Source organism: Ochlerotatus camptorhynchus, unplaced genomic scaffold (genome assembly GCF_037179485.1).
Source record: "Ochlerotatus camptorhynchus isolate MF236.1 unplaced genomic scaffold, CSIRO-AGI_Acam_v1.1 ptg000401l, whole genome shotgun sequence".
In the NCBI taxonomy this organism is placed as follows: Eukaryota; Metazoa; Arthropoda; class Insecta; order Diptera; family Culicidae; genus Ochlerotatus; species Ochlerotatus camptorhynchus.
The window spans coordinates 4,315,971-4,328,966 of record NW_027040887.1 but is presented as its reverse complement, the minus strand read 5'-3'; the positions used below and the strand labels follow the sequence as shown (position 1 = coordinate 4,328,966).

At 36.6% G+C, this 12,996-nt stretch overlaps 1 protein-coding gene across 12 annotated transcripts in view; it reads left to right on the top strand.

The window, feature by feature from the left end:
- The window catches only part of ATP8A (ATPase phospholipid transporting 8A1), a 366,350-nt gene that overhangs the window by 204,323 nt on the left and 149,031 nt on the right, over window positions 1-12,996 (top strand). The window lies entirely within an intron of this gene.

Genomic DNA, 12,996 nt, shown 5'->3' with positions numbered 1-12,996 from the left:
CTGATTATGCTTAGTTTGTTAAGGTCTGAGGTCACGTGTCAGCCATTTTTGATGCTGCATTGAAAAACTGGGAGCGGGAAATTTCGCCGAAAGACGTTTCGCCTAAGGACGTTTCGCCGAAGGACGTTTCACCGAAGAACGTTTCGCCGAAGGACGTTTCGCCGAAGGTCATTTTGCCGAATTTTACCCCTCACCATCCCTCTCCAAAGGGGGAGTTTGGTAAAGAGAGATGAAAAAACCGATTTGTACCTTCCTTAAAAAGTTGTCCTAGCTCGCTTGTCTAATATCTATATATAATCTTCACACTGCCGTACTCTAACGGAACTATCAACTCTATGCTTTCATCTACTCCATCTATCGTACAAAAATTACCACTACAGTCTGTTATTTGAAATAAGCATCTTCAACTATGAACTGCTCATGTTTAAAAGAAGGAAGCATTCCTATAAATCAAAATCATCTATTTGGGGAAATGGATGTAATGTCGGTCTAAATGCCCCTAATTTGGGCCCATACATAAATTTTCAATAGCGACCAAAAATATCCATTAGAATCGACCCAATAACGCGTTCGTCTAGATGAAATTGATAAATAGCTGATTTTTTGCAATGGGCCCAATCGTAGATCCATAGGCCAACATTAGAGCCATTTCCCCTATTTGAAAATTGCAGAAATCAGTACAGCTCAAAAGCTAAAAAAAGGAAGCATTACATTTGAATAGCTTTCCAGGTTGAAAAAATCGAACCTTTTTAAGATTTTTCGAAACTGATTTCAAAATTTACTGAGCTTTGAGAAAAGTTCAAAACCGTAGAAAATGGCTTGCTCTTCGGCGAAATGACCCATTTGGCGAAATAACCTTCGGTGAAATTTCCCGCTCCCAGTTTTTCAATGAACCATTAAAAATGGCGGACACTTGACCTCAGACCTTATGGCACTAAGGAGAATACAAGCGAATTAAAAAAAAACGATCGGTGACTTATTAGATCCAGTTTAAAATTTAAAGATAATCTAAGGACGAATTTCATGAACTTTTTGAAGTGTGCTGCAAAGAATTGGTGGATTGTTAAAAATACATTTTCAAGGGACTGTCAGAGAGAATCTCCAATATATTTTGCATCTGAAAGTAAAAGATATCATGAATGTCTTCTTCTTCTCCTTCTTCGTATTTCAAGCTTATTGCTTATCGCATATTAGCTTATTGCGTATTCTCAACTTAGTGTTCTAGATTCACTTCCACAGTTATTAATTGAGAGCTTTCGATGCCTGTAGCATTTTTGCATTAGTATAATTGTGTGGCAAGTACAATCATATTCAATGCCCAGAGAAGTTGAATTTTTTTTAAATTGATTTCTTGTAGAGGCTCAAATCGAATAAACTTTACAGAACCAAGTTATCATTTGCGTGATAGGGGAAATGGCTCTAAGATTAGGCCCATCGCTAAAAATCTGCTATTTATCAATTGTATCTAGATGAACGCGTCATTGGGACGGTACTAATGGATATTTTTGGTCGCTATTGAAAATTTAGTCGATTACTGAATTTATGTATGGCCCAAATTAGGGACACTTAGGCCGACATTACATACATTTCCCCCACATACTTAAGGGGGTATTCCCGATCTTTTTTTTTCAAAAAATCAAATTTTTTTTTTTCACGTTTTTTTGTCTTTAGACTATATACTTTCATCCCCCCAAGCCGTTTTCCGATCAGCGAATTCGGTGTCCAGGCATAGCTGATTAATGGTAAGAACCCCCAAATGGTTTTAACTAAAGTCAAAACTTTAAACGCGTTTTTCTCGAAACCACATTTTTTTTATCGGGCGAAGATTTTTCTCAGAAACTATAAGAGATATTGACTTGAATCTTTGCGCATTTTGTTCCTTATTAAATTCTTTGGAGCTTCTCCCACTTTCAGCCAAAAATATTAACATTTAACATTGTTTGAAGCACCTTAAAGCTGCAAAAAAGCGGGCTAAAAATCGCCTGTTTTTTCATATGGCCGCCATTTTGTTAATTTGCAAGATTTTTTGCTGCCAACGGGAGAAGCTCCAGAGAATCTTATGCAGATTATTAATTTCATCACGAAATCTGATTCAGATGAAGCCGTTCCAGAGAAAAGTCTTCGCCCGTCCAGGCGTTTGCGGCGAACAGGGGTCTGTTTGCCGCCATTTTGTGACGTCAATAATGTCTTTTTTTAAGTCGAAAAAAATTTATTTGTAAACTTTAATGTTCAATAAACAAGAATCCCAAAGAGTTAGGCGCATTACTATTCATTTTCCTTGAAAAAAAAAAATTAATTGAAAAACAGGCCGAAAAAAGGCAAAAGATTGGGAATACCCCCTTAATCTTAATCTTAAATCGTCTCGAGGTTGGTGGAGATTTACAATTGTAGGGATGGGGGAAGGAGATTTGAAATATTATTTACGATTCAAAGTTGAGAAATTTTACAATCCGAAAAATTCCTAGACCAGACCGGGAATCGAACTCAGCCACCTCCAGCGTGGTCTTGATTGAGCGATGGGAGCCCTCCTACAAAGAAGATTAAGTTTGTTTTCAAATAACAGTTCATGACAAGATTTGTAGATCAAATAATGACAATCATTGGAATAGGCACACAATAGCGCGTAATAAGTATTCACAATCGATAAAGAATACTCGTTGTGAGTATGTTCAATGAAAGATTGATCAGCATCAAAACAACAAAAGAGTTGTGGAAAATTTTGAAATCTTTATTGAAACCTAGTAATTGCAAACCGCGGTCCATAACTTTTAATGGCACATTAGAACAGTCAGAACAAGTAGTAGCATCTAAATTTGATGATTATTTTGTCGACAGTGTTTAATTGATTAATCAATCCATTGAATTGGTCGATGAACATGGCGAAATAAAACAACCAGTTAATAGTAGTTGTAGATTTGAAGGTTTTCACCCAATTACATTAGATGAACTCAGAGTTCTTTGTTTTACATTAGGAAAATCGACTGGAGTAGACCATGTTAATGCTAGAGTTATTCAAGATTGCTTTCATGTCATTGGCTGGACCTTAATAATGAATCATTGCAAACTAGACATGTGTCACAAATTTGGAAGGAATCCTTAGTGGTTCATATTCAAAAAGTTGCTGGAACGATTAAAGCCGAAGAGTTTCGTCCCATCAACATGTTGCACACATTAGAGAAAATTTTAGAACTTGTTGTTAAAGGCCAGCTGTTGGAGTATTTAAATAGAAATAGTTTGTTGATATCAGAACAATCGGGACATCGGGAAGGTCATTCTTGTAAAATCGCGTTGAATTTGGTATTAGCGAGGCGGAAAAATAACTTGGAGTGTAAAGATACGATTGTTGCTATTTTTTTGGATCTAAAACGCGCTTTTGAAACAATTTATAGGCCCTTATTGTTAAGATCAATCAAGCGCTTTGGAATAACGAGTACTGCATATAAATGGTTTGAAAGCTATTTGTCTGACAGAACTCAACGGACTGTTTTTAATGATTCTGTTTCCCGCCCGTGAGGAATAACCTTGGAGTGCCCCAGGGAAGTGTATTAGAGCCCCTGTTATTTATTATGTATATTAACGACGTGCGACGTGTTTTACGATTTTGCGACATTAATCTTCTTGCAGATGATACTGTGTTACTCATTGCAGCTAAGGATTAAGATGATGCCGTTTTACACTTGAATGAAGATTTGCGTTCTCTAAGTAGATGGTTGAAGTATAAGCAGTTGGAATTGAATACAAGTCGAACTAAATTTATGGTAATTTCACGGAATCGATTAAATGAGAACGTCTCTGTTGTAATTGATGATGAGACCAGGACCCAACAAAGTCACTTTCAATTGAAAATCGTCCAGCGACGACGAAACTGTCAACTATCACTTTCATGAAGAGCTTTGAGTGCACTGATGAAGTCTGCAAGTAGTAGACGAAATACGCGTATCTGTCAAAAGATAAGCAATTATAACGGAATTTAAAGGAAATAAACCAACCCACTCAAAGCTCTTCATAAAGGGATTCCGTTAAGAGGTTCGACAAATTTAAAGGATTCGTCACTTTCAATTGAAAGTCATTCTGTCTTCTCTTCGACCATTCCCCCTTCAACATCAGCAGAACCACTTTAGATCAGTTTTCATACTGTTTGTATTGGCTTGACTCTTGCTCATTTCGTCTTCCATTGTCAAATGAGCTTACTTTCGCATTGAAGCGAAGCTATTTGATTAAAATTCGCACTGTTTTCCTGTTGATTGTTCACTCGGTCCATTTAAGCGCATGCGCAAAAGATCTGTGCACGTGGATGTCCAATTTATCATTGTCGGGTGGTTTGTTAACCCATCAATATGGGTATTTGTGGAATCGGGGTGAAGCCTAGAGGTCGAAAGTTGATATGCGACGCCATTTTGAACTTCAAGATGGAGGCTTCCAGTTTTAAAAAAAGTGGGAAATACTGTGAAATACCCATCAATATTGATATTTTTGGAACTAGAATGCTGTCTAGAGAATGAAAATTTAATTCCGACGCCATCTTGAAATCCAAGATGGTGGCTTCCTATTTCAGAAAAAGTGGGAAATAGTGTCAAATACCTATCAATATAGGTTTGTTTGGAATCGGCATGTCATCTAGGGATTGGAAATAGATATGCGACACAATTGTGTAATCCAAGATGCGGGCTTCCGGTTTGAGAAAATGCGGAAAATACTGTCAAATACCCATCAATATGGGTATTTTTGGAATCGGGATGACGACTAGGGAATAAAAATCGATATCCGTCGGCATTTTTAAATCAAAGATGGCGGCTTCCAATTTAAGAAAAAGCGGGAAATACTGTCAAATACCCATCAATATGGGTATAAGACTGATGCAAAATTTGACTTTTTCGCTCCACAGTGCTTAATTGGTTTCAAATCGGGTCGTGATTAGCCTCCAAAAGTTACAACTCATTAGAAACAGACTTCGCACAAACCATTTGAAGTTTACATGTAAATTACTATGGGAAATCGCAACTTTTTGTTCATTGCATTCTAGTCTTTTTCCATATTGAGCTGCAAAACAACTCGATAGTTATTCTTATAGAATTTTTTTAGCTACAACTTTGCTGAAGATCGTTTCTATGTAAAACGAGACAGGAAATAGTTATTAATTATTTCGCCCCAGAAACACCAATGTTGCCTGCTGAGCAGTTGATTGAGCATGATCATAAGACATCAGTGCATTGAACCATTAATAACTTTCGATCCTTATATTTAATCAAAAAGTAGTCTTCAGCAAAGTTGTAGCTGGGAAAATTTCCTACAAGCAAAGTTGAAACCTTATGAAGCAGACCGATATGGTGAATTATTAGATAGACATGAACAAAAATCTTGGTTTTACCATAGTAATTCCCATACAAACTTCAAATGGTTTGTGCCATCTCAGTTTCTCACCAAATGGGTTCAAATTTTGAGAGGTTAGTCAGGATCCGATTTGGAATCGTTTAAGTATTGTGGAGCGAAAATTTCAAATTTTGCATCACTCTAATGGGTATTTTTTAATCTGGAGGCTGAAAGTCGATACCCTACGTCATTTTGAAATCCAAGCTGACGGCTAGATGCTGAAATTTGATATTCGATTTACGTCAATGTGGGTATTTTCGATATCCCAGTACCGTCTAGAGGCCAGAAACCAATGTTTGACGCCATTTCAAAATCTTACATGGAGGGTTTGGTTCAGAAAAAATGTGATATACTGTCAAATACCGATCAATGTGATTATTTTTGGAATCGGGGTGACATCTAGAGGCCGGAAATCGATGTCCAACGCCCTCTTAAAATTCAAGATGGTGGCTTCCGATTTCAGAAGAAGCCCTACAAATGGCGTTGAATATTGATTTACAGCTTCTACGCGTCGTCTCCGTTCCAAAAATACCCAGATCTTACGGTATTAGATACTTTTCTGAAACCCAATGGTCGCCATCTTGGTTTGCAAAATGGCGTTGAATATTTATTTTCGGAATCTACATGTCGTCCTTGTTCTGAAAATACCCATATCTTAGGGTATTTGATACTTTTTCTGAAACCCGATGACCTCCATCTGGATTCCAAAATGGCGTCGAATATCAATTTTTGGCATCTACACGTCGTCCCCGTTAAAAAAAAATACCTGTATCTTAGGGTATTTGACACTTTTTCTGAGCCAGACCTCGATTTTGTGCACCTTCGCGTCGTCCCCGTTCCGAAAATACCGATAGTGTAGTGTATTTGAGACTTTTCCTGAGCCCGATGGCAGCCATATTGGACTCCAGAACTTTCGGACTAAAAATAATCCGGATGCCATCCCTATCGGCACCCGATATTGTGCGAATTCTATATTTTGATGCCTGATGACGCGACGTGTGACAAATCGAATGAGTCCGAATTATAGTGAAAGTGGAAAAAACGAAGTAAGCCGTTTTCGAGTCATTCATTGCATCAATTGAAACAAGTATTTGCTTCAAATGAAATGAACTGATGCACTTGACGAACGAAACAAGCCATAGTCAAGTCATGTTTGACAGGAAGAATATTCATAGTGACTCGATAACAAGAAACACAATGAAATGATATTGCTCAAAATGAAGCGATTCTGCGGAGAGTTCATTTTCTTTTCTTTGTTTCGAAAATGCAGAACTCTAGACGAGACTATTGATCGCGTTCGGGAAATTAAATATCTTGGCGTGATTATTGATGACAAACATAAGTTCAACTCTCACATTGACCATGTCATCAAGAAAATTTCCAAGAAGTATGAAATTCTATGTCGACTGAAAAACGATTTAACTATTGCCAGTAAAATACAGCGATACAAATCAATCATCTCTCCTCATCTAGACTTTTGCCCTTCCCTTTTATTTCCGGCCAATGCAACACTAATATCGAGATTACAGCGCTTGCAGAATGCGTTTGATTTTCACAGTCCGCATCGTGCTCTCTTGCCGTGTGGATCTATTTGCTTTTTGCTGAAGGAAGTGTTACTACTACCTAAAGCTACAACAAATTTAAACAGCACTTTTCAGTGCTCAACCTGTAAAAATTTTCTACCTTGTTCAACTCTTATTCCTCTTCGATCCTTGTTTGGACCCTACCCGAGGTAATCCTTCTTGGATATCGATTTGGAAAATTCCTCTTCGATCCTTCAGATTCTTATAGTAATCTGCTTGGAAGTCGATTTGGATAAAAATTTACTGCCGCCATGGCGCCTAAACGCAAAAGAAAGGGGCAAACTCTTGACCCCCCTTCTGATGAAATTAATTTGAATAATCAATTTGATTTGCTCACGGATGATGAGAATGATCCATCATCCAAGAAAAATTCTAGTAAACTTTCCCGGCTTAATGCCAAGAAGGAAAAGATTCCCCCTATTGTGATAACCACTACCGATTTCCATGCTCTTCGCATGGAACTTTTGAATTTCGTGAAAGTTAAGTTTTCACTTCAAATTGGACGTCGGGGTGAATGCCGTGTATTAGCTGAAACCTTGGACGGATTTAAATGTCTTCTCAAGTATCTTACTGAGAAGAAGCACAATTTTTTTACTTACGACACCAAAACTGAACGTGTGTTCAAGGTTGTCATGAAAGGACTGCCCAGTGGTGAATCCCTGGATCAGATCAAAGATGAACTGGCAAAATTACTTGGAGTTGTGCCACTCCAAGTAATCAAAATGAAAATGAAATCCCGTCCTGGCGATTCGCGCAACGGGATTTCTAATGATTTTTATTTAGTTCACTTCAAGTCTAGTGAACTAAACAACCTTAAGGCCTTAGAAAAAGCTAGCCTTATGCTCCATGTCCGAGTGAAGTGGGAACACTTCAGGAAGACTGGAGGAAATTTCCAAAACCTCACCCAGTGCCGTAAGTGCCAGGGATGGGGTCACGGAACTAAAAATTGCTACATGCCAGCTAAATGCATGAATTGTGGTGATTCCTCTCACGCAAAGGACGACTGTCCTGTGAAGGAAGATCCTAAGAAATTTAAATGTTCAAATTGTGGTGAAAACCACAAATCCAATTTTTGGGAATGTAAGACTCGCAAAGCGATCCTACAATCTCGTTCTAACCGTCAGGTAGGAAACGCTCCACGTTTCCGACCAGGTACAAATTCCTCTGCTGTTAACAACGGTCAGCGAGGAACAAATTCTACATTCGTACCCGTAGGTACAAATATCTCCCCTGCTTCAAATGTTTCATCTGTACCTACTCCCCTCGCTGCTAACAATATTCAGCGAGTTAATGGAGCTACCTATGCTGCTATTGCAGCGGGTAGAAATCAAAATACTAACCAACGTTCTAACGGAAATTTTGACAATTTTGACTTAGGAAGCATTACTGCCCCCAAAATGGAATTTTTACAGAATTCATTAATTGACATGATTTCTGATATGCTTAAATCTAACTCCATGTTTGATGCTATTCAAACTGGAGTAAAATTTGCAAATAATATTGTCATGACTTTAAAATTCAGTAATGGATTTTAAAGCATTAAATATTGTAAATTGGAATGCTCGATCTCTTGAAGATAATGTAGACGAGCTATTTAACTTTTTGATAGTTCATAACGTGCATATTGCCGTTATAACTGAAACGTTCCTTAAACCTGCCCATAAGGTTAAGAAGGACGCAAATTACTTGATTTATAGAAATGATCGTCTTGATGGACCCTGTGGTGGCGTTGCCATCATTATTCATAGACGAATCAAACATAAAATTCTTTCTTCATTTGAAACCAAAGTTTTTGAAACTTTGGGAGTTTCTGTTGAAACAAAATTTGGACAACTTACGTTTATAGCTGCCTATTTGCCATTCCAATGCGTAGGCCAGCAAAAGAATTTTCTCAAGGGTGACCTCCAGAAACTTACCCGTCATAGGTCTAAATTCTTCATTATTGGTGATTTTAATGCAAAACACCGCTCATGGAATAATGCTCAAAGCAATTCCAATGGTAATATTCTGTTTGATGATTGTTCTGCAGGTTATTACACTATTCAATATCCAAACAGCCCAACATGCTTTTCTTCTGCAAGAAATCCCTCCACTATTGATTTGGTCTTAACTGATTCATGTCAACTTTGTAACCAATTGGTTACCCATGCTGACTTTGGTTCTGATCACCTTCCAGTAACTTTTGAAATATCCCAAGAAATAATTTGTAATCCCAACAGCTCTACTTTCAATTACCATAGAGCTGATTGGGAGCAGTATCGAACATTTATGGAATATAACTTCGATCCAAACATTCCTTTGCAAACCAAAGATGAAATTAATTATGCTCTTGAATCTCTGACTACTTCTATAGTTGAAGCAAGAGCTGCCTCAGTACCAAAATGCGAGGTTAAATTCGATTCAATTATAATAGACGATGATCTTCAGCTCTTGATCCGTCTTAAAAATGTCCGTAGGAGACAATATCAAAGAACACGCGATCCTGCCATGAAAGTTATCTGGCGGGATTTGCAAAAACAAATTAAAAAGCGATTCTCTGCTCTGAGGAACAAAACTTTTGAAAATAATATTTCTAAATTAGACCCGAGTTCCAAACCCTTTTGGAAACTCACAAAAATTTTGAAAAAACCTCAAAAGCCTATTCCAGCGCTTAAAGAAGGTGGTAAAATTTTGATCACAAATTTGGAAAAAGCTCAGAAACTTGCTAAGCAATTCGAGAGTTCCCATAATTTCAGTTTGGGTCTTACTAGTCCTATTGAGAATCAGGTTGCTCGGGATTTTCTGAATATTTTCTCTCGGGAAAATATTTTTGATGATTCCTGGGGGACTGATTTGGACGAAGTAAGGTCTATAACTAAAAATTTTCAAAATATGAAAGCTCCAGGTGATGATGGAATTTTCTATATCCTCATCAAAAAACTCCCAGAGAGTACCTTGTCTTTCTTGGTAAAATTATTTAACAGATGTTTCCATTTGGCATACTTTCCTGATAAATGGAAAAATGCAAAAGTTGTTCCAATTTTGAAGCCGGATAAAAATCCAGCTGAAGCTTCTAGCTACCGTCCAATAAGTTTGCTTTCTTCAATAAGTAAACTTTTTGAAAAGATAATTTTGAATAGAATGATGCTTCACATCAATACGAACTCAATTTTTGCAGATGAGCAGTTTGGATTTCGCCATGGGCATTCAACTACTCATCAACTCTTAAGAGTTAACAATTTAATTCGTTCAAACAAATCTGAAGGCCACTCAACTGGAGTTGCTCTTCTAGACATAGAAAAAGCATTCGACAGTGTTTGGCATGAAGGTTTGATTGCTAAATTGAAAAAGTTTAATTTTCCACTTTATATTATGAAATTAGTTCAAAATTATTTAACTGACAGAACTCTTCAAGTAAATTATCAAAATTCCAAATCTAATCGACTACCTGTTAGAGCAGGAGTTCCTCAGGGTAGCATTCTTGGGCCTATATTGTATAACATTTTCACTTCGGACCTCCCTGATTTGCCTCAGGGTTGCCACAAATCTGTGTTCGCTGATGACACAGGCATTTCCGCTAAAGGAAGAAGTCTACGTGTTATTTGCAGCAGACAGCAGAAAAGTTTAGATATTATCTCTTCTTATTTACAAAAATGGAAGATTTCTCCCAACGCTTCCAAAACTCAACTTATAATATTTCCACATAAGCCTAGAGCTTCGTTTTTGAAACCAAGTAGTAGTCACATAGTCACTATGAACGGAGTTCCAATTTCCTGGTCAAACCAAGTGAAATATCTTGGATTAATACTTGACCAAAAATTAACTTTTAAAGATCACATTGAGGGCATTCAAGCCAAATGTAACAAATATATAAAATGTTTGTATCCTCTTATAAACAGGAAATCCAAACTTTGCCTGACGAATAAACTTCTAATATTTAAACAAGTTTTTAGACCGGCCATGCTTTACGCATGTGCACTACCAGGAAAAAAGCACTTCAAAGGATTCAGAACAAAATTCTGAAAATGATTTTGAAGTTGCCTCCCTGGTACAGTACAACCGAAGTACATAGAATTTCGAATGTTGAGACTTTAGCACAAATGTCCAACAAAATAATTAATAATTTCAGGCAAAAATCGTTGCAATCCTCAATTGCAACGATTAATTCCCTTTATACTTAGATAAGATTTAGTTTTAGTTTTTAGTTTTAAGATATCAATTGTTATACTGACATGCAGGAAAAAACCTGTTTAAAATACTGAATTGCCAAGACATGAACAATGTAAAAACACTTAGATATATATCATAACAATTAAGGCTGGTACGTTACTGCAGTAACTGGAGCACCTAGGTTAAAATGAAATGTAATTTATTTTGAATTTAGAACAAATAAAGAGTAAAAAAAAAAAAAAAAAAAAATGCGTTTGATTTTGAGATGTAATAGATTCACTTCCTCAACTTTGATGTTAGACGCCTTACAATGGTGAAGCAAAGAATTGTATATTTGACTATGGTGTTCATTTTTAAAGTAGTTAACGGTTTGCTGCCTCGATATTTGTGTGATCGAATTGAAAGAGGAAGTGACTTTCATAGATATAATACTAGAAACGCGGTTGAAATAAGAACACCACATTTCTGGACTTGTGCTTCACAAAATTCATTATATTATAAAGGAATAAATGTTTTCAATTCGATGCCTAGACATATCAAACGTTCAGCATCACTTACAGAATTTAAAAGACACTGCATTTCCCACGTTAAAACCGTCGTTTGAACAGTTATCCAGTGATTTTTTTTTTATGAATTGACAAATTATGTATCTTGACGAAGTTATCTCTAACGGATTATTTTGTATGGATAGCTGTCATAATGACTTTTTAATAATTATTGTAGCACTGAAAAAACTATTTTTGTTCGCCACGATGGTGATGATGGATTTTTAATATTTGATTTAATAGTAGTATATTAAAAAAAAGTAGTGTGCAAAGGTTTGAGCCTCGCGTGCGTATTACAGATATAGAGGACTAAATTTAACATTTAATAAAAAAAAAAATGCAATTTTGAAGCTTATTTGGAAGATACCTTGAGTAAGAAGTAAATTTTCTGGCAAATTTCGGGGGTTTGTGAGCATTCCTGACATTGCTGAAAATTATGATAGCATCAGATTGCGGAGTTGCTAGTGTAATAGGATGCTTTGTTGATTGTTCATTAACTCTTGATTGCTTGTAATACTTATGAATATTTTAGGTGGACAATAAGGCGAACTAAGAGGTGGACGCCTGAGCTTTTCCACATTTATATCGCTGCGAAGCAACTGTAAACTCTAGAGGGAATTTATATCTGTAACTGTAACCAGTATGATTTTGTTTGCTAACCTGATTAAAATGTCATATGTAATTATCTTAAAGATAAATAGTCCAGCTCAACCCTTTGTAGCGGTAAGAGGTGAGACCATCATCATCATCATCATAAAAAGAATGGAAATTTTCCGATTCGGTCAAATGACCCATCATAAAAAAACATCCTTATCTAAACCCAGCTAAGCCTTTGGTTCTCATCTTTAATCAAGGAAGGTTAAGCTTGTTGGCTAACAACAGGTAATGAGAGAAAGAATGGAAAATTTAGTGATTTTTCATTTAAATATGAACTATGCCTATCGTTCGTAATGCCTAACGTCTATTATTCCAACCATCCATCATGTATTCCTTACTACGATGTTTTTTTTTAATATAACTTATAACTATAACTTAAAAAAACTAAAAAAACACATTTTTTTTGTAAGTAATAGTGGGTTAGTTAAAGTGAAAGTGATACAATACTGGTAGAATTAAAAAAAGAAAAACAACGAAGTAAGATACACAATGATTATACTAAAACGCTCATCAATCAATTTCGAACATCCATTATGCCTATTGTACATTATGCCTATCGTATTTATACGAGCTTTGTTCGCAGTCGCCCCACTGTGCGAGCGGGTGTTTCTCTCAGCAATGCTGAGCTTTAGTTTGACGTCATCACAATTTCACAGCTAGCAGCAGCCGCAGGCAGCCTTGTACAGCCGAAC